The sequence below is a fragment of the Tenrec ecaudatus genome, chromosome 5 (genome assembly GCF_050624435.1).
Source record: "Tenrec ecaudatus isolate mTenEca1 chromosome 5, mTenEca1.hap1, whole genome shotgun sequence".
Lineage (NCBI taxonomy): Eukaryota > Metazoa > Chordata > Mammalia > Afrosoricida > Tenrecidae > Tenrec > Tenrec ecaudatus.
In genome coordinates this window covers 57,300,548-57,321,379 of record NC_134534.1, presented here as the reverse complement: position 1 = coordinate 57,321,379, position 20,832 = coordinate 57,300,548, and the positions used below count along the sequence as shown (strand labels likewise).

Sequence of the window (20,832 nt, the reverse complement as noted above, 5' to 3'; positions counted from 1 at the left end):
TGAAAGCCCTAGAGAATGTTTCCGTAAGGTTTACAAAGCTCTGAATCTTTACAGCAGCAGACTGTCCCATCACATGTAGTTCAAACTATACTTAATATGTCAGGGTATCAAACAGACAAAAGTTGATTTTATTGACTAATGTATGGGTATCAGGCATTGCAGACAAAAACAATTGACCTAAAATAATAAAATAACAAGATGAAAAGTTTCAGATTATTTGTAAACATTTTGCAATAATTAACATATTGAATGTGTAGGTGGTGATTGTTTCTAATAACTTATATAGGAGCATCATTAGTGTTTTAGTATTGATTTTTAGGCCATAAAATACCCTAGCAAGCTAAATTTAAGTTGGGAATATATGAATATTTTTATTATTTACAGTAACAAGAATACAACAAACACCAATGTAACCACCATGCAGCTAATGTTTTAGGACATGATATATTGCTATTATTATGGGCCCTGGGTACAAATCTTGACGAGATGACTTTGGTTTTAAGTCTGATGATGATCGTTTTTAAAGTCTTCCTCAAGCTCCCAGAGCATTAGTGTTTTCTATGCTTACGATCCTGCTGTCTTTAAGCAATAATTGAACTAAAGCATAAAGCTAACAGTACATGGCAACTTGTAAAAAAATAAAACCAGATCTGTCTTCAGCAACTTGAAGACGTCTTTCAGCAGTAATATTTTCTTTAAAAGGGATTTTAAAAATCATTTCTTTCCAAATAAAACTTAGATTTGAAACCTTTATCACCCGAACACGTTCCAACCCAGGGACACGTTGGAATCCCAATGGCTTGTGCATTGGCGGTGAGAAACCCTGATCCTCACCGTGACAAAGGGGACATTAGCGAGAAGGGAAAAGGGTGGGACTTGCAGATAGAGAACATATGTGAGGATGCACCTTCTCTACCCGAAGAACAATTCAGCCCTTGGGTCTCTCATGGCAGAGACCCTCTGGAGAACACTCTGGAGCCCGGAGAGAGGGGGAGGATTCCACCCTCCCCGCCTACAGTCATGTGCTCAACAAACGTGTCATGGCACCATTAACAAGAATGAAGCAGCCACCACTGGCCAGGAAGAACAGCTATTGGGGTTCTAAATCTGTTTGGGGCCGTTTTGTCAGAGAGCCAGAATTTCTAACCCAAACACCAAAAGCCATGGAATTACAAAGCCTGGGGAAAATGTTGGCTCATGGTTACAAACAATGATTTCTCCTGTTTGTGTTCAGGTTAGGACTCTGTGAGTCATGAAACTGCAAGCACAGTTCTTTTTTTCAAGCCATTCACTAGAAAGCATAGAACAAGCATTCTGCCCCGTCTCTACTGCAGAATCCTGTGAGAAGATCCCAGGGACTCCATTTGGTTTACTAGCCTCTCTCCTTCTTCCATCTTCCTACTTGGCATTCCTGGTACCTCATTTTGCCTTGACTTAGGAAAGGGCACTCTGGTGGCATAGTGGGTTACTCATTAGGCTGCCAGCTGCAAGGTCAGTTGTTCTAACCCACCACCTGCTCCTCCAGAGAAAGAGGAGGCTTTCTGCTCTTATTGATTTACAGCCTCTTAAACCCGAAGGGGCAGTTCTACGCAAGGCTATATGGACTCAATGACAGTGTTTGACTTTTTTTTTAGGAACCCTGGTGGTTCCTTAAGCTGCTAAAGCACTCAGCTGTTAACCGCAAAGCCATCCATTTGAACCCCGCTTTCGGAGGAAGATGTGGAAATCTACTTTCAAAGAGGATGTCTTTGGAAATTTTATGGGGCACAGTTCTACCCTGTCTTATAAGATCATCTGTTTTGGAATCCACTAGATGATAATGGGCTTGGGGTTTGCATAATGTTTGTTTTATTTTTAACTTGGTGTCCTTCCTTGGGAAGTGCAGTTCATGAGTTCAGCTGCTAACCAATGGTTTGATGGTTTGAGTTCACCAAAGAAAGAAAGGCCTAATGACGTCATTTGAAGAAAATGGACCAGTGACCACATTGTAGAGCACGCTTTTGCTCTGACACACGTGGGGTTGCCATGAACCATAGGCAACTTGATGGCAACTGTTTATTTATTTAACTACTCTACGGTGGTGCATTGTATCTTGTTTCTGATTCTGAAAATCCTTCTGAAACATAAACACCAGTTTATGAAGATGGAAATAACTCAGAGATAATCCAGTTCTAGCCTCTAGATTTTACAGATTAAAGATATGAAGTCTCAAGAGCTCTAAGACTATTGGTTTAAGGATGGGCTATATTTTAGACATCCTTAATATCCCCCCATAATATCTGGTCTTTATATCTGGTCTTAATATCCCCCCATAATATGTGGTCTTTCCTAGGACTATAGATTCTCTTGTCTCCCTTGTTCTCAAGAAAGGCATTGCCCAAGAGGCATTGATAGAGGTCTACTCCCAGAGGGTGGGGAGGAAACGTCTGTTGTGCCATGAATTTGGGATACGCTATACTCTACATCCTACCTTGGAGAGTCACAAGATATATTAGCATTTTGAAATTCCCACACATCTGTAACAAGAAAATGAACTTAACTTTAACTCATGCCTCCCATACATGTCTGATCAAAACCAGACTTTTCTTCTCTTTTCTCATTTGAAGGCAGGTTTGGAAGGGAGTGAATACAGTCTTTGAGAAGTGCCAGGTTACAGCAAGGTCTCCTGAAGACAACTGCCTATCCGTGGCGTGGGAGAGAGGAATGTCAGATGCCTGATCAATGGGCACATCTGCCTGGATACTGGTTGCTCTCGGCCTTGGCAACCTTTACTACATTGGCCTCATGGCCCCCGCATGTCAAAAGGAAAGGTCCAAACAGGGTTGGAGAAAACACTGGCTTTCTTCCAGCGTTGCGCGGAGGTGATCCTACGCAAGCCTGAAGTCCAGAAGTAGGACACTGTCACCTCTGGGTCAAAGTGCTGTACTCTGCTTTGGCCACACACCATCTATTCAGTATCTACTTTGGTTGTAGACACAGAGTTCTAACTCCTGGACTTTAGAGTAGAGAGCCTGGCCATTAACTGTCATTGTTCTCACTACCAGTGGGAACTTGGATATGTGATTTGCTTAGTTTCCTGATGTGTCTATACAACAAATACCACAAGTGGACACCTCCAACGACCAGCAATCTATTGTCATGCAGTTTAGGAAGTGAGACGTCTGAATTTAGGGTCCTGGCTCTACAGACAGGCTGTCCACTTTGGGGGGGTAAATTCTTGACTCTGCTTCTGAGCATTCCTTTGGAGATCTCCAAATGGCATAATCTTTCCTCTATTTTTGCTCCATTGTTTCTGGTGGTGTAGTGGTTTCTAGTTGGACTGCGATCCCAAAGGTTAGCAGTTTGAAACCACAAGCTTCCCTGAGGGAGTAGAAAGACCAAAGTTTCTACTCTTGTAAAGAGTTACAGTCTTGGAAACTCATAAGGACAGTTCTATCCTGTCCTGTAAGGTTATTATGAATTGGCATCTACTCATTGGCAGTGAGTTTGTCTCTGCCTAATATTCAATATTTATTTTTTATATCTCAAAGGTTATCAAGTTTAAGATACACCCTCCGCTGGCATGGCCTCATTAACAAAACAAAGAAAACCCTGCTTCAAATGGGCTTACATCTAAGGTATACCTGAAAAGCCCACTGCCACCCAGTCGATTACAACGCATAGGTTTCCCAGAAACCTACCCTGTGTAGGGTTTCTGAGTGTGTTAATTTTGTTCAGAGCAGATGGCTCCTCATTTTTCTTTCTGGAGCAGTGGGTGGGTTTGAACCGCTGACCTTGAGGTTAGCAGCTGAAAGCCTAACCCACAGAAGTTCAGATTTCCACACACATGAGGAAGTCTTCAAATTATTCAGGGAGAAATGAACCTAATACCTGGTAGACTTCCCCACAATCCCATGTCAATCCCTAACAGTCAACATCTCTGAGCTTTAACTCTGTATGATGGGAATAAATAGTAATTATACTTTGTCGGATCATTAGCTGGGCGATATGGATCAATAGTCTCAAAGTGCTGAAAACAGTGCTTGTTTCACGTTTAAGTAAAATATAACTTAATTGTTTAATAAAATTTGTCATTAGCCATGAACACCAAATTTCTACTGTTGGGAGAAATTTCTTTTCATGGTAAACAAAGAAAATAATATAACATCGGTAGAAACAGGACCTCCATTCTCTACATTTTAAGAAAGCCTCTCCTGACCGGCTCTAAGGCTGGCCCACTGAGCCAGCTGGGGCACTCTGCCAGCGAGTTCCCACTGCTTCCTGGAGGCTGCGGTTGGCATGTTCTGCAGAGCCGGATTGTCATTAGTGTATGCTAATGACCAGGCCTCCTGTACAGCGGTTACCAGGGAATCAAACAGAGCAGGAACAAGGAGGCAGGAGCGAAGGCAATGCTGCCACTCACAGAGGGCCCTGCAATCGCCCTGCAGACGGCGCCTTCCCAGGGCTCCAAGTCCTGCTTCCACAGACTCTGCCCGAGCAGAGCTTCTGCGCACAGCCGAGGCGGGTCTCACTGTGCTTTGCTTTCTTCAGGAAGCCTGACCTCAGTAGTTCAGTAGAAGAAAATACGAATGACTTTAAGATTAAGACAAATTTTACTACTCCACCTCGATAGACACAATATGGGAAATAATCTGGTAATATGTGGCTAATTTTTCTAGATTGCTGTGCCCTTGAAACAGCATATTTCCTTGAAATAATCACAAACGTTGATTTAAAAGGATTACACAGCAAGTGCATTTTAAGAGTCTGAGAAATTTTGAAATCAATAACGCAGTTAATGAATTTGAATAATGCTACAATCGTATAGAATCTGCTTCAATGATAAAAGATTAATTCATTGGTTAAATAAAAAGCTAGGGATGTAATCTAACATACACTGATACTACTATTGTTCTGTTAATTAATGTTTTATGTCAACTTGGCTGACCAGAAACCTTACTGGGCAGCAGTTAAGACGTAGGAATCTTCCAGTTTGTTGGACTGTGGTGGTTGTGTATTGCTGTGCTGCCGGAAGCTGTGTCACTGGTATTTCAAATATCAGCAGGGTCACCAAAGTGACAAGCTTCAGCAGAGCTTCCAGACCAAGAACAGACTACAGAGAAGGAACAGGCTGTCCACGTCAGAGGAATTAGTCACCAGCAACCTTATGGGTAGTATCAAAACACTGTATTGTCAGACACATATTGAAGGCCTGATCAATGGAAGCAGAACAGCGAGTGGGACCAAGCAGAATATTGTCAGCGAGAGTGCTCCAGACCGAGCCCTGCAGGTCTGAAGGCATGACATGGAGTAAAGGCTGCGAGATTGAAGCCTTTGAGACCTTCGTGTGCTGCTGGGCACCACTCAAACTGAGAAGAAACAGATGCAAACGTGAATTAGTAATTGGAACTTGGAAGGTATGAATCTAGGAAATCGGAAGTTGTTATCCATGAAATGGAACACATAGGATCGATACCCTAGGCATCAGCAAGCGTCCATGGACTGGTAGCGGCCACTGTGAATCGGAAAATCATATGGCTTATCATGCCAGGAATTCCAGATTCAAGAGGAATGGCACTGTGTTCATCATTAAAAGGAACATTTCAAGATGTATCTCACAGTACAATGCTCTCTGTGATAGAATATCAATCCACACATGGAGCAGTATTTTGTCTTGTACATAGGCTTGCTATATGGTTCAGAGCCAATTACACGGTATCTAACTACAACAACAATAACAATATCCATGATGAGAGCTAACTTGATGTAATTGCTTCCACAATGAGATTTGCTATGAACAATCAATTGAGAGGACATTTCCTTCTGGGTGCGACCTGCTTGCAACATAAGTGGATGATGGATGTTTTGGAAAGCTTGCTTGCTTTTTGCTGGGTCTTGATCCTGGAACCAGTTTGTCCTCTTACCTGCAGTTCTTTGGTCTTGACCAAGTGCCTTGCCTTATTGCCTGCCCATCCTGGGAGTTGTCAGGAGCTTGCCATATTGCTTGCCAATCTTGGCTGGAATAGAAGCCTTCTAGAAGGCTGCTGTTTGATCAACTGATTTGGATTCATTGATCTCTGTAGTTACTTGAGTTAAAAGATGTCTCCAGCCTGACATCTGACTATCAGACTTGGAATTTGTCCACCTCTTTAAATGTGTGAGCCACTTCCTTGATATAAACTTTGTGTGTGTGTGTGTGTACGCTTCTCTTGAGGACCCAGCCTAAGAGAATCACCATTATAATTTATAAAATAATATCATTTATATTTTATAATTCTTCTTGTCTTCTAGTAACAAACACAGGACATGAGTGGTCGTTGATGGAAATCTGCCTCGGCAGGTGGGAGGCCCACGTTGCATTCCTGGCTGATGTAACATGTGTATCTCTCGGTTGGAGGCTTTTGTGTTGCTCTAATGCTGAAGAGGTTTCACTGGAGTTTTCAGATCAAGATTTTGAAAAGGGCTTTGTGGTCCACGACTAGAAATCAGCCAATGAATAGCTTGTGGATCACCATGGCCTGATCTACAACCACCAATCACAAGGAGCATTTCGTTCAGCTGTACGAGGGGTTACCATGAGTCAGGGTGACTGACTGCCAGCCAATAAGAGAAACACACACCCGTCAAGTCCCCATAATCCCAGGCCCCAAAGAAAGCATTTCACTGCATGGTCCCTCTGCCTGGGGAGAGGTGTGAGAGACAAAAGGGCAGAATTTCAAGAAGCAAACGAGCCCACTGTCAATCTTGGCTTAAATTTATGTGGGTTCAGTGTCCAACACAGGGTCTTATTTTGATCTTTCTTTTTTAACAGGTGTTGTCTTTTAAGTTCGGCCTGCTTATGAGACCTGGGTCACAATGTCCCCACATCTCTGAACACACCTTCATTTCTCTCTCGCTTAGGTAGGGCCCCTTTGCTCTGGTGAATCGTCAGGTGACGCCCACAGGTGATTTCTCTTTAGCACTGACACGTGAACGCTAACATAAGGCAGACGTATGTGGAAAACAACAAGACATGACAAGAAGCAGGTCTGAAGTTTTTAGTCGATTTCTAAGCTGTCGTGGTTTCAATTTAGGTTCCCACAGCATGCTGCTATCTAAAAGATTTCTTCATGCAAGACAAGCACGGTCCAACGTGGAAGCAAGTATCACTTCACATGAAACCACTTCTTGAAATGACGCTTGCGTCCACAGTAATGGATGTTATACATTTGTTTCTTTAGTTCTCTGAGCTGATCTATTGCTGAGCATTTTGAGATCCATCACTGCTCTGCTATTTTGTCATTCTGTATGCACAGCCCAGAGCCCTGCCAAGCCTATTACAGTGAGCAAACAAAGTCTTCTCTGTCAGTACAGTGAATGAATAGTCTCACAAAATCCTCCCCTAATGTACAGCCTGCATTCCCTCCACCCCCAGCCACCTCAGAAGGGAACAGCCACCGGGAGGACGGGGAGGGAAAACCCCATTCTCCCTCTGCCCAGCTGGAATCACATTCTGGAACACCGAGGACAAGTCACGTCCGTGCCCGTCCATGCCCACCTCCAAATGCAGAGTTGACCCATGTATTTTCCCTTAAGTTGGCTCCGGGGGGGGGGGGGGGGTGGTGTGGTGTGTGTGTGTGTGTGTGTATATAAAAGCATCTTTATCAGGAAGGAAGGACAACTTTCACCAGATACCATTTCTGGGCTCAGCCACAGATGGTTTTGGCAACAGGCTGAGCAGCACCAGGGGAACATCGCAGAAGGCACCCGGCCACTCATGTTAAAATACTGGCAGCTAATTCACGAAGGCTGACGCTAGGTCTTCAGCTGCCTCTGTTAAGCTCTGGTTCCTGCGAGGCTCTCGATTCATACAGAAAGCACGATTCATACAGAGCGACTCCATGGGCGGCCAGCAGACTCCTCTTTGCTCCTGCCCCCCCCCGCCCCCCATGCTCGCTTTCCCACGCATGCTTCTCCTCCTCCCCACAAAAGGAGCATCAGGAATATAATCTTCCCAAACCCGACCCTTGTGGAGCGTTGGTCACACACCAGCACAGTTTCCTTCATAGGCATTTTCACAGCAGTACCACCTGGGGTTCTTTAGGATTGCCACGTCTGCAAGTGCGAGCTGGTGTGCCATGCGTGCGTCTTTTTCCCCTGGGGGACGGCGGGACAGCACCGACTGCTTCATCTTAAGCTCTAACATCCACGGCCCAAGTCTTCCCTCATAAGGAAGACGTGCTGTTCGTCACCAAGCCACACTGGCTTTTGTCGGGTTTCATAAGTGTCTGAGAGAGAAAGACGTGAAGCAAGAATGGCAGCTTCCTCTCCCCGCGGCGGCCAGTATGGGAGTTTAGCCCAGCTCCACAGGCTCTCAGATTCTAATGGTTTTCTCCCAGTAACACAGTTAGAGGAGGCGCCGGAGGTAGCAGGGACTCTGCTTTCGTGAGTGTGTGTGTGCGCACACACGTGTGTGCCTCGCCTCCCCGCCTCCATCCCCAGATCACTCTACGTTTGTATTAGACAAAACACAGTTCAACGTTTGTGTGTTCGGAACCAGTGCAAGGTGCACATTCTAATGATGTGCTTCCTCCCTGGCTCAGAGATGACTTACCTTGGAGAGGTGGCCTGCCAGGGACTCTCAGTTCCAGCAATGTTGGCCCCGTTGAAAGGTCACTGTGGTGAGAGTGCTTTCTTCTTTGTTGGCCTGGAACCCAACAGAGAGAAAGTCAGACAAGGAGGCAGATGGAGCTAGACTGAGAGGACTTGGCCGGTTCACTGCAAGACTGGTCGGAATGTATTTGTTCCACTCCGAGTGCTGGGACCCTTCCGGAGCCAGTGGCCCGCGAAGGAGCAGCAAACGACCCACTGTAGTGACCAAGTGGAAAGGTTGCTCTGAAGGGACAGTCAAGTGCACGGTAATCAAATACAATGTCATGCTCTTTCTTTTTATTAGTGAAATGATAAATCCATGTGTGATGTAATATGAACACTCAAATGACGGTGATCTGAACTGGAGATGAAACAGGTGCGTTTTTTGCTTGTTTTTCTTTTTGTCTGAATCATTTTACTGGGGGCTAATACAACTCTTATCACAATCCATACATCCATCCATTGTGTCAAGCACATCTGTATACTTGTTGCCCTCATCATTCTCAAAACATGTGCTTTCTACTTAAGCCCTTGGTATCAGCTCCTCATTTTTGTTTGTTTTCCATTATAAGATTTCATCGGGGGCTTTTACAACTCATGACAGTCCATACATCAATTGTATCAGGCATATTTGTGCATATGTTGCCATCATTCTTTTCTAGACATTTACTTTCTATTGAGCCCTTGGTATCAGCTCCTCTTTTTTCTCTCCCCCTCCTCACCCTTGTGACCCGATTATAAATTACTATTTGAAACAGGTGGCTATGTGAAAGACTGTTTACATGTTTTAGTAAACTGTGATTCCATTCTGAAAATGTCTTATGAGAAGAAACGTGCTGTGTGGACAGTGGGCCTGGATGGCAGGCAGATGTAATCTCAAGTGGTCCCCTCCTGCTCCCCATTTCACCCCTGCCGACAGGAGGCAACCACAGGGGGGCCTTCTCTTGCTTTCCCCAATTCATCAGTGCTTCGGAGGCCCAGTCCTCTCTGGGCTTTGCTCTAGTTTGGGGCTCTCCACCTCTCCACACGCTAGAACATGATCTCCGTATTGAGCATCTACTTTGGGTCGGCTATGGTGACGGGTGCTGTATGAGGAGGGGTCGCAGAGGGGGAGCGAATGAATGGACACATGTGCTCTTCTCCTGCAAAAATTAGTCGAGCTCTTGGCAAGGGCGGGGAGCTGCCCAATTATTTAAGCAGATGGAGGCACCGTTCATTTTTAATACCAAATATGAATGAGAGGATGGGTTGCATCACAGAATCTATGAGTGGCTCTCACTATTATTACATACTCGGCAGGTCAATCAGAGATTGCCCGTTTGCATCCCCCCAAGGACGTCTTGGAAAAGACCTGGTGACCTATTTCTGAAGACTGCAGCCGATAAACACCCTTCAGGGCACAGTGCTACGCTGCAAACCACGGTCATGAAATACAATTCTAGCCGGGGCGGGAGTCGCTGGAGAGTTGGATTCCACTCAGTAGCAACTGGTTTTTTCTGTTTTGTTTTTGCTTCTTAATAGTCATATCTACTGGTGTTCTTATACCACATATTAGCATCTTAGACTGAGGACTGCTTTCCCTCCTCCCTGAGTCAGATTATTTATATTATCTTGAGATATACCTATTGTTCCCTCAACGGTTATCACGTGAGAAAGGGCTGCCTTTTGTTTGCCGCTGTGTTCAGATACACTATTATTTTCACATTTTTAATAGATCTTGAAAGATCCGAGCAAGACATACAATCATGGACTGTCTTCTTCCAGCCCTGCTCGAGATTACCCAACTGTCCATCACACCAACTAAGAGGACAGGGCTTCCACATGGGTGGGGACTTTGACCTACTTTCTACTCTTATATTACATTTCAAATAATCTTCGGTGGAACCATACAACTATATGTATACGTGGGCTCAAACTGTTAACTTCATGGTCAATCCTGGATAAACGTGCTTTAGTGAGTTAGAAACCTGAGCAAGATTTGGTTATCTAAATAAGATGGGTGCGTTGGAAGTGAAAAAGAAAAGAAAACGTTTCTTATAATGCCAAACAGGAGTAATAACCCAAGCCACACTCGCTGCCATGGGGTCGATTCCGATGCATTACAACCCTGGGGCTTGAAGCCGAGACGAGAACTCTTTACGGGAGTAGAGGTGCCATCCTTCTTCCACGGAACAGCTGGTAGTTTTGAACTGCGAACTTCATGATTTGAAGCCCAGCGTGTAACCCACTACACCACGACAGCTCCATAAGACTCTAAGTATTAGAAACAATATGTCTAGATATCCTCTGCCTATGAGTAAAGAGTCCGCTTTGAAAACTGAAAACATGACTTCAAAATATGGATGAACCTTAAAACCACCCGGCTACGTGACAGAAGCTGCTCACAAAGAACTCACAGAGCCCAGGATCCCATTTTTACACAATGTGATCATCGGGGCGATATAGCAATTAGTGGTTGCTTAGGGCAAGCAGGCAGGGATAGGGAAATTTGGGAGGGATAGCTAAGGGGTGTAGACATTCTTTTTGTATTGATTATTCTTTTTGAGGTGATGGAAATGGTCTACAGTTGTGACGGCTGCACAACTCTATTAAGATGCCAAACAACATTGAATTTTTCAACTATACATTTTAAATCGATAAGTGAATGGCAGGTGAAGTCTATTTCAATTGGGCTTTAAAAAAAAAGCATCTCAAGATATGTGTACACGACACTGCCTTTCATTTTCTAGATCACTGTAAACAAGGATGGGGAAGCCAAGCGTAAGGTCTGCTAGAATCACCTTAGTTGTTGCACTGAAGCAGATGGGCTGGCTATCCTGTTCTCACTGAACCAAGCAGCATCGAATGTTACCAGAACCTGTGGACCAGCTGTTCCTCCAGGTGCTCTTTGGGTCTGTTTATGTGTAGACAGCACTGCAGATGACGACTGATCCACTCAAGCGGCAATCTTATGCTTTCAGTGTTGATTTCTGCATTTAGTGGACGGAACTTTGGGGCTTCTGAAAATAGCTATCTACTCAAATATGATCCCTTCAGCTCCACATCAAGGCCAGTGGTGGCACTGGCAGAATTCTTGCCTCCCATGGAGGTGACTAGTTTGGATTCCTGGCCAATTCACCCAAGCACGGTTATGACCCCCACTTTAGTGAAGACTGGCATGTTGCTATGAGACATAAGGGGTTTCTGGATTGTATCCCGACTAGAAGCGATCACAATGAAAGACCGGGAGATCTTCTTTCAAACAAACTAGACAACTAAAACCCTATTATGGATCGCCATGGTCTGATCCCATTGTGTGTGATGTACCATGAAACAATGATTCCACACATACTACGTTGGTTTTCAAAAAGACCCTTCAGCAAGTTCCCGAAAGCCAGGGATTGCGCTCACAAGAAGGTCCAAACAAGTGAATCCCAAGGCTTCATGGTGCATTTTACAAAACAAATCTGCATTTGGAGGAATTGAAATAGAGTTCAATTTCTGGGACACTGGGACCCTCAGGGATGAGCTATGCACCTGACAGATGGCCTGGTCCAAGGCCCAGCTGGCATCGCTAAGAGGAGGTTTGTGGAGAAGAGTGCTTTCCTAAACTCATCTCTTCACAGTCCTTTTTGGGGGAAGTAGTGATCATGTGGGCACCCCATGCTGTGATCTAACACCCTGTAGATAGATATAGGGATTTGATAGCATGTGTTTGAACAATCCCAGTTTACTTAAAAAAAGCAAAACAAAAACCTAGATATATACTCAGAACGGGACTCCAATCACAAAGCTCTATCACCACATCTTAAATTCAAAAGGAATTTTGACATCGCCTATAAATCAATACCACTTGATATTTAAATAGTTTCTACCCTGTCCCTAGCATCCAGTACAATGCCACAGGAACTTGGTGAAATCCAAGAGTTAAAAATACTGGGCACCGAAGGAGTCCCAGTGCCTGACAAATATGCGCACTCAGCATCGAGTCACTATCAGGTGGGTACATGGAAATCAAACTGAAGTATGATTGCTGTAAGCGATCTCTGGGCCGTGAAGAGCAAGAAACAAATAGGACCATAGGTAGCTGATGATGGGCACACTCACTATTAATTAGAGCAACATCTCACAAATGCAAATGTCATCCTGTAACTTCAGTCCTTTATCCACGCTACACTACAAGCAAACCAAGACACAAAGCTGAGACCCGCTATTTCAACCTGTGCTAGATTTCCTTCTGTACTGCAAGGCTTCCTTCTCTCCCAAGGAATCCCTTTGTCTTGGGGAAGCACTGTTACTTTCCAGCCAGCAATCAGGGAGCTTCTCCACCCCTGTGGGTTAGTGGCTTCAATTGCTTTGGAGTCGAACAGATTCTCACCTATAAGAACGGATTCTAACCTATCAGTATGGATTCTAACGCATAAGAATGAGTCCGTTGTTTTCTCCATATGGTAACCCTTCAAACACTTGAAGACAATTATTTTTAAAAGTGCATCTTCCCTTGACCTTGAGGACCCTGCTTTTCCATTTCAAAGAACAAAGCTTTGAGTACCATTTCTCATAAGACAAAGGGGCAGAAAACCTGTAGGGTGGCAAAGGGAGCAGAGCCCTGGACAGTCCAGCTTACAAGGAAGAGGTCAAGAGTCTGTTCCAGTTACGAGGCCTAACCTAGAAAGCAGGCTTGCAAGCTAAGTGCAGCATCCAGCAGAACAGTAACCTCCGATCTTACCTTGGTTTTGGAGAAGAACTCTTGGGGCCCTACTATGGCCCCAAAGGATTCAGGAGCAAGTGAAAGGTAGATGGGACTGAGGAGTCAGGAAGGTGGTTCATTACCTCCCTAAAATCTAGTCCTTGGCAGGGACTCTGTAAAAGCCATAGTTCTCAAGAACACTTGACAAGACCACAGCAGACCACGGTATAACAAAGTAGATATCTGGTCCCCGACACTTGGGTACACAGGAGAATGAGCTGACAGTGGGAAGGGCAAGGGGTGAGGACCTACTAGCCATGCCTTGGATAAAAGACCCTGCAGCTGTACGGCAAGCAAGGTCACTTGGAGCACAATCGTCACCCATCAGTGTGGTCAACACTCAAATTCTCATGGGAGATGAAACCTTAGCCAAGAACTTCAGTGAGCATTGAGCAAAATCTACTCTATACTGGAATTGAGCAGTCACGGTGAGTGATGGGCGCCCCTGGGTTAGGGGGCGGGTTACAACATCTTGGGCATTTCATTCTTGCGTTACAGAGAATCAATTCCAATTGGGACACGAAATGGTGATGCAAGCGTAGGACATGCTAAAAGAATAAGGAAGATGGCAAGAGACGAGGTAGGAAGCTGGCACTTTCGCTTATTGGCTTTCCTTCTCTAAATGATCAAGCTCAAGGCCAACGCCAGACAGCATTCTTCTGGTCTAGACACCACATTTATTTAAGACAGCTTATCACATAGCTCCCCCACCTCTTTTTTTTTCTTACCAGTTACATTACACCATTTACACAGAATTAAATCCAAATCCCTTTCAAATACAATGCTGCAAAGCCTCATCCCTTCCGTATTGTCACTTTGCCATTTAAACTGGGAAGAAGAGCGTACTTACATAGATCTCTGTGCAATTTCTGCTTCTTAGATTCGGGTCATTGTGTCTACTGTCAAGATGTTCCTGAATTCTGTCCCTGCCATTTATTCAATTTGCTATCTCGCCCCAGCTTTGGGCCAGGCATCTGTAGTTTTCCTCAAATTTGGCCTGAGGTGGCCTAGGACAGGATTACGCTAAAATGTCAGTCACCTGCCTCCAGGAGAAAAGCAATTTATTCATCAGTTCCTTCAGCATATATTCACCAAACCAGCGAGTTATAGATACACACCCACTAATTGTCTAAATGGTCAATAAGAAAGAAAGAAAAAAAATCAAACACCCATAAACTTGCATGTTTTATTTCATATTAATCCATCTAGATTTGATGATGAGCTCAATAAACTATCATTATAAAAGCAATTAACTTCAAAGCATAGAAATGCCATTCACTTATCATTTCAACAACTAGTCCTTCATAGTAATCATGTAAGAAAATGATATTGCCTGTGCTTAATTAAAGAGTGCCTTGGTGGCATCGTGGTTTTGAGGTAGGCTACTAACCACAGGGTCAGTGGTTTGAAATCACCAGCCGCTTCTCTAGAGGAAGGTGAGGATTTTTTATCCTCATAAAGAATGACCGTCTAAGAAAACCATAGGCAAGCTATAGGTCAGAACTGGCTTGACGGCAATCAATTTGAGTTTTTGAGTTCTGAAAAACGATGCAGGTGCAGGGGCACCGGTGGTTCTGCAGAAGCATACTCGCCTTCTAGGCAGGAGACCAGGTGCAATTCTTGGCCACTGCATGTCTGCCAACGGAGACTGCTGGAGAATATTACAACGTGGCTCACTTTCCAGATCAGTCTTAACAGATACGAAGAACTCAAGTGTCATGCCCGCGGGATGTGCCCGGGGCGCTGCGCTGAAGCAGATGCCTGGCTCTACGCTCTGACGGAGACAACCAGGGCAGGCGCGAGAGTCCGCCCGCGCCAGATGTTTCTTCTCGGCACTACGGCTGTGCACCCACAGCCAGAACTCCCCGCAAGTGGCTGCTGATCCATCACTCATGGTTACTGGCCTGGTGATCTTCTTCCAAAAATCAGTCACTGGTGACCTTGTGGGCCCTAAGAGTCGGCACGAGCTACCATGGGATGATGGCACAGGACTGGGCAGTGTTAGGGTCTGGGGTGCATGGAGCGTAGTCATCTTATAGGGGGAAGCCAAACCAAGGGCAGCCAACATCAATAAAGACATTCATATCAGCAATGATGAAACTGCAATACTGAAAACAAAAACCTAACTTACAACAGCTCCATCTGCCTAGAATCCCAGTTTTCCTATGGGGACACTTCTCCCCTCATTTAGTTCCCTCCCATTTTCTGCTTCCTCCTCCCTCCTATGCCCTGGTTCTCCCAGCTGTGCCTCTCCCCTGTCTGCCCCCAGCTGCTTCGGCTCACACTGCAGCCTTCCTGGCGTCCACTGTGTTAACTGTTCTAGTCTGGCCGCCATCTGAGGGCGCCTGCTCCGTTTTTCGCAGCTGAAATCCCTGATGGATACCGACGCAACAATCCATTAAGAGAAGAGTGCTTTCTGGGCTGCGTTTTCCCCACTGAGAGCAGAAAAATGTAAGCAGCAGCGGCTGGTTCCGAGAGGCGCCTCAGAGAGGTCGTTGGGAAGAGAGGAGGAGGGCAAATAAACAAAGAGACATCGGTTTTGTTTTCTTTTAAAGCATCTGAAAGATTGTAAGTGTGACGCTGGGGAAAGAACTGCTTCTGAAATTCCTCTTTGATGGTGCCATTTAAGGTCATAATCCCTTTTCCAAGGGAAATTTATTTTTATTGAGTTTTAGGGAGGGCTGATAAAAATCTGCCCACCTGTGTACCTTGCAGTATCATCTGCGAGAGCTAGAACCTGATGGGCCTGTCTTGTTTCTCTAGGTCTCCAAGGATTCTGCCTCTGGCAGGGGGCAGATTTATCACTTTTCTGTCACTAATTTTAGTGGAAAGTATTTGAATTTTCCTTCTCTGACAGGTTTTGGCCTTCAACAGTTTCCATATTTTGCAGCGTTCACCGTGCTGTCTACCACCTATCATATCCAGGTAACACACATTTAACAAATGGCATCCATTAGCAAGAACCCATTTGTGAGCACGCACCCACACGAGGCTCCTCAAATACTGCTGTTCACTCAGCCTTTTCTGTAAAGCATGCAGTGTAAGCATGATTTGGAAAGAAAGTCCTTATAGTTTTAAGATTAGCAGCAAAATTAGCAAGAAAGTCTTTCTTGGTGGTAAAGAATAAAATAGGGTAACATCTGTAGCATGCTTCTCAAACCTCGAATATAAACAAGAGAGCATCAACATTAATCATCTAAAAGGCTAACGTTGGTCCTTAAACTGTAATGAATAGAAAACAGGTATGCTTACCTCTGTAATTACTAGTTTATAAATTGGTATTAAAAATTTCAAAAAATTTTAAACATTCCCTGTCAGGGAATATAAAAAACATGGGATACTAACTCGGGTACCCACTTTTTAAATGTTACCTAGTCTACAGGGTTGCCAAGAGCTGAATCTGATTCGATGGAAGTGCGCTTAGTCAAAGAGAACCTCCATCATTCATGCCTGCAAGCATTCATCCATTCCTTTGTTCACTTTGCAATATTATTTCCATGCTTATGGATATAAAGAGCAAAAGCCACTGTGCCTTCTGCACCTTGCTCACTGAATGTCTAGAAGGCTATCCCCTGGGTTGGAATTTAGCTGCTGTTCATTATATCCTGAAGCTTTGGTCTAGCTATAGACTGAACCTGAGCCTGCCCCACTGTCACTGTCCCCAGACGAAACTGCCAAGTCACGTTGTGCACTGCTATGTCTGTCACAGAACCCGAGCTTAACCCTCAGACATTTCTGGGTGAACAGTGACTTCTGGTTTCATCAGTTTTTAAATCCCCCAACGACAGTGTGGCATTGGACGGCTGCTGACTATGGGACTTTCCCAGTAGAAGGAGGTACATGTCGAGTGAGGGGAAGGACACATGAGGAAGGAAGACTTCTTCCCCAGGAAGCTGAGGAAGGTGTGGGTCTGTCAGTAGCCAACGTGAAGACAGACTAGTTACGGAGCGGGAGAGATCCAAATGCAGAGCAGTTGACTGGCCTTCAGGAATCCCAGCTGGAGAGAATGACTTCAAGAGAGAGCAAAGCCCTTCCTCTCTGTCTGGCGCCCTCTGCCCTAGACCTTTCCCCAAAACGATTGGGTTGTTTGTGGGACAGCTCTGTCTACGCAGTCACAGAGTGCATTTAAGCCTTGGCGATGTTGCTGAGCAGCTTTCTACATGATGGGAAGCTGATTGTAAAACACCTGAGTTTCCGAGGAATGGTGGGGTGTGCATATGTGGGGTAGGATGCCCAACACCTTATAGATGGTCCACACTTTACAGACCGTCACTCTGAATAAAAGAAGGCATATTTCCATTCATTGCTTCCATTTCAGACCTTCAAGGCTGTGGGCACACACCACACCAGGGCTGTGCCAGTGATATACCCACGTGGCCATTCCCTCTAGCCCGGGGGCCGATTGGCTGAGACACTGTCAGATGGAGGGCATTTCAATCATTTCTCTGGACAAATAATGACCAGATGACGTCATTTGAACTTCACAGAAATTCTGAGGCTCTAAGTGAGATACCAGGCTCAGTATCACAGAGACTGACAAGAGATTCCTTTGGAGAGAAATGACGCCTAGGCTACCGTCGACTTCAGTACCCCAGCAAGAACTCTGTACACGTTGGCTGTACTCTTAGGCGTTCAACACAGCGTGTGCAGCACGACTGGGGGTGTCATGAGGGACTGCACACCCCTACAGGGTGGCCACACGCATCATGTTGCAGGTGTGCGCGAGTCTACCTAAGCCTCCGTATGCCCTTTTGAGATGGTGCATGAAGATTGGTCGGCTTACTCAGTATTCAGAAAGATACAGTCCTGACTGAAAGGCACAGAGACGAGGAGGAGCAGCGTAGTGTGTTTACCGCAAGGCCAAAAAAGGTTCACGTATCAATTCAGCTGCTGTGAGGGAATTGCTCTTCAATTGTATGCGTTGGAAACGGAATTAACAGCAGGACAGATCAATTCATTCTACAGTTTTAGAAAAGGGAAGTTGTATTTTTAAACAATTTTTTTTTACAATTCCTTAAGGGCCTAATTATGAAAACAACATTTGGTAATGCAGCACACAGCAGAATTAAAGGGGAAACTTCATATATAGAGCAAGGGAGGTTTTGAAAAGATTCCATAAATTTAGATTTATCAAAATGGGATTTTTAAAACAGTCCTTGGGTAAGAAATTTAATTAGTATGTTAGAGCATATTGCTGCTTTCTTTCAGCTCTCTGTTGGTTAAAGTTTGCTCTTCTCTCTTTGAAACCCAAACCAAACCAAACTCATTGCCATTGAGTCCATTCCAACTCACAGAAACCTGATAGGCATCCTACGCCCTTCTCTCCATTGGTTTTAGTTCACTTGTTGTTCCCTTGCCCCTGGGTTGGCTCCCCCTGCCCTTCCTTTCTCCCCCCCCCTCCTGTATCCCCACAGAACCACGGGGCCCGTTCTTTTCATCTCCGAATATTATTTTTTTTCAATGCAATGATTTAAATATATTTAAAAGTGTGTATGTAATCAACATATGTACAAATGTGCTTGACACAATGTTTGGATGTAGCAATTGTGATAAGAGATGTACGGGACCCCAATAAAATGCTTTTTTAAAGTGTAATCATAACTGCAATCAATTTTAGAATATTTTCCAAAAATAAAATAGAAAACCAACAAAAAGAACATTGTCTCCATCCTTATACTCACTGTCCATAGCTCCCAACCTCCCTGACACAGTCCTAAGGAGCTACCAATCCAGTGGGTGAAGGAGCAGACACAAACTAACAGTAAGATATAATTGATCAAGGATTCACGATGTGGGGAAGGTGGGGGAGGAAGGGGAAAAAAGATGATCTGATACCAAGGGCTCAAGTAGAAAGAAAATGCTTTGGAAATGTTGATGGCAACATATGTACAAGTGTGCTTAATGCAACTGTATGATGGATTGTCATAAGATTTGTAAGAGCAGAATGTACAGAAGTGCTTTATACAATTGATGTATGTATATGTATGGATTGTGATAAGAGTTGTAGGAGCCCCTAATAAAATGTTAAAAAAAAGATTTGTAAGAGCCCCCCCAATAAAATAATTAAAGAAACCCTAATAATCCAGTTAATGTCTATAGATTTACCTAACCTGGACTTCATATCATGAAAAACATACAAAACAAAAACCCCAATACAAGTAACAAAATAGAAAAGAAAAACCGCAATTGAAAGGAAAACAGAAATAATACATATGAGGACAATTTTGAAATGGGCCAAAGGTATTAAGTTTTAACCTAACTACATCTGCATTAATCCACACTGTCTTGATAGCAAGGCCAGTCACATCGCTGGTGAGTGGTCAGAGGGGAGTCCCCAGACAGAGGCTACACTCCCAACGTGTGATGCTAACGGAGTTTTCTGACCACGGATTTCTCTCTTTTTTTAAAACGTTTTATTAGGGGCTCATACAACTCTTATCACAATCCATACATATATCAATTGTGTAAAGCACCTTTGTACATCCATTGCCCTCAAAATATTTGCTCTCCAACTAAACCCCCGGCATCAGGTCCTCTTTTTTCCCCCTGCCTCCCCACTCCCCCCTCCTTCATGAGCCCTTGATAATTTATAAATTATTATTTTGTCACATCCTGCCCTGTCCAACGTCTCCCTTCACCCCCTTTTCTGTTGTCCGTCCCCCAGGGAGGAGGTCACATGTAGATCCTTCTAATCAGTTTCCTCTTTCCAACCCACTCCCCCTCTACCCTCCCAGTATCGCTACTCACACCCCTGGTCCTGAAGGTATCATCCGCCCTGGATTCCCTGTGCCTCCAGCTCCTATCTGCACCAGTGTACTTCCACTGGTCTAGCCAGACTTGCAAGGTACAATTTGGATCATGATAGTGGGGTGGGGGGAGGAATTCTTCATTGGTGCTACATCATGGCACCCTGACTGACTCATCCCGCCTATCTTATCTAAATAGATATGCAGATACAATAAGCGCAATAACCTGGCAAAGCCAAATAAAATAACAAAGGAAGTCAACAACATCAACAACAAAAAGAAAGTCACTGACAGAAACAGAAAGGCTTATAAATAGTTCAAGGCCTGTTTGTTGGAATTTACAAGTGTTTTCCAGTTGAGTCTGATGGGGCGCCACACTCTGTCTCCAAAGTCTGTTTTTGGTATTTCCCGGGAATTTCATTACTTTGCTCCCCTTGTTGCTCTGTTGCACGCCCTTAGTGTTTCACCCCAGTGTGATGGGGTCAGATTGTGCACAATTCCCGCACTGTCTCCAGCATTGCCCCCCACAGCACTACGGTTTAGTGAGGGACATCATGTCTCATGGTGGGGCCGGCCCTATGGTCCTCTCTGTGTATTATCTGCTCCAAGTAGGATGCCTAGTGGGACTTAATGAAGGGCAATGTAGCAGCGAAGAGTTACTAAACCAGAATGAAGGCCGAACAGGAGGGTGGGGGGAGGAGGGGGTCAAGAGGGAAGTAAAAGGAAATAGAGGAAAAAACCTGGGGG

General features: G+C 44.6%; 1 protein-coding gene across 1 annotated transcript in view; it reads right to left on the bottom strand.

Annotated features, from left to right (window-relative positions):
• Positions 1–20,832, bottom strand: part of PAG1 (phosphoprotein membrane anchor with glycosphingolipid microdomains 1) — a 172,230-nt gene that overhangs the window by 63,717 nt on the left and 87,681 nt on the right. Inside the window, exon 3 of the mRNA XM_075549537.1 lies at positions 8,573–8,665. The gene's annotated coding sequence lies outside the window, so the exon portion shown is untranslated. The remainder of the gene's footprint in view (positions 1–8,572; positions 8,666–20,832) is intronic.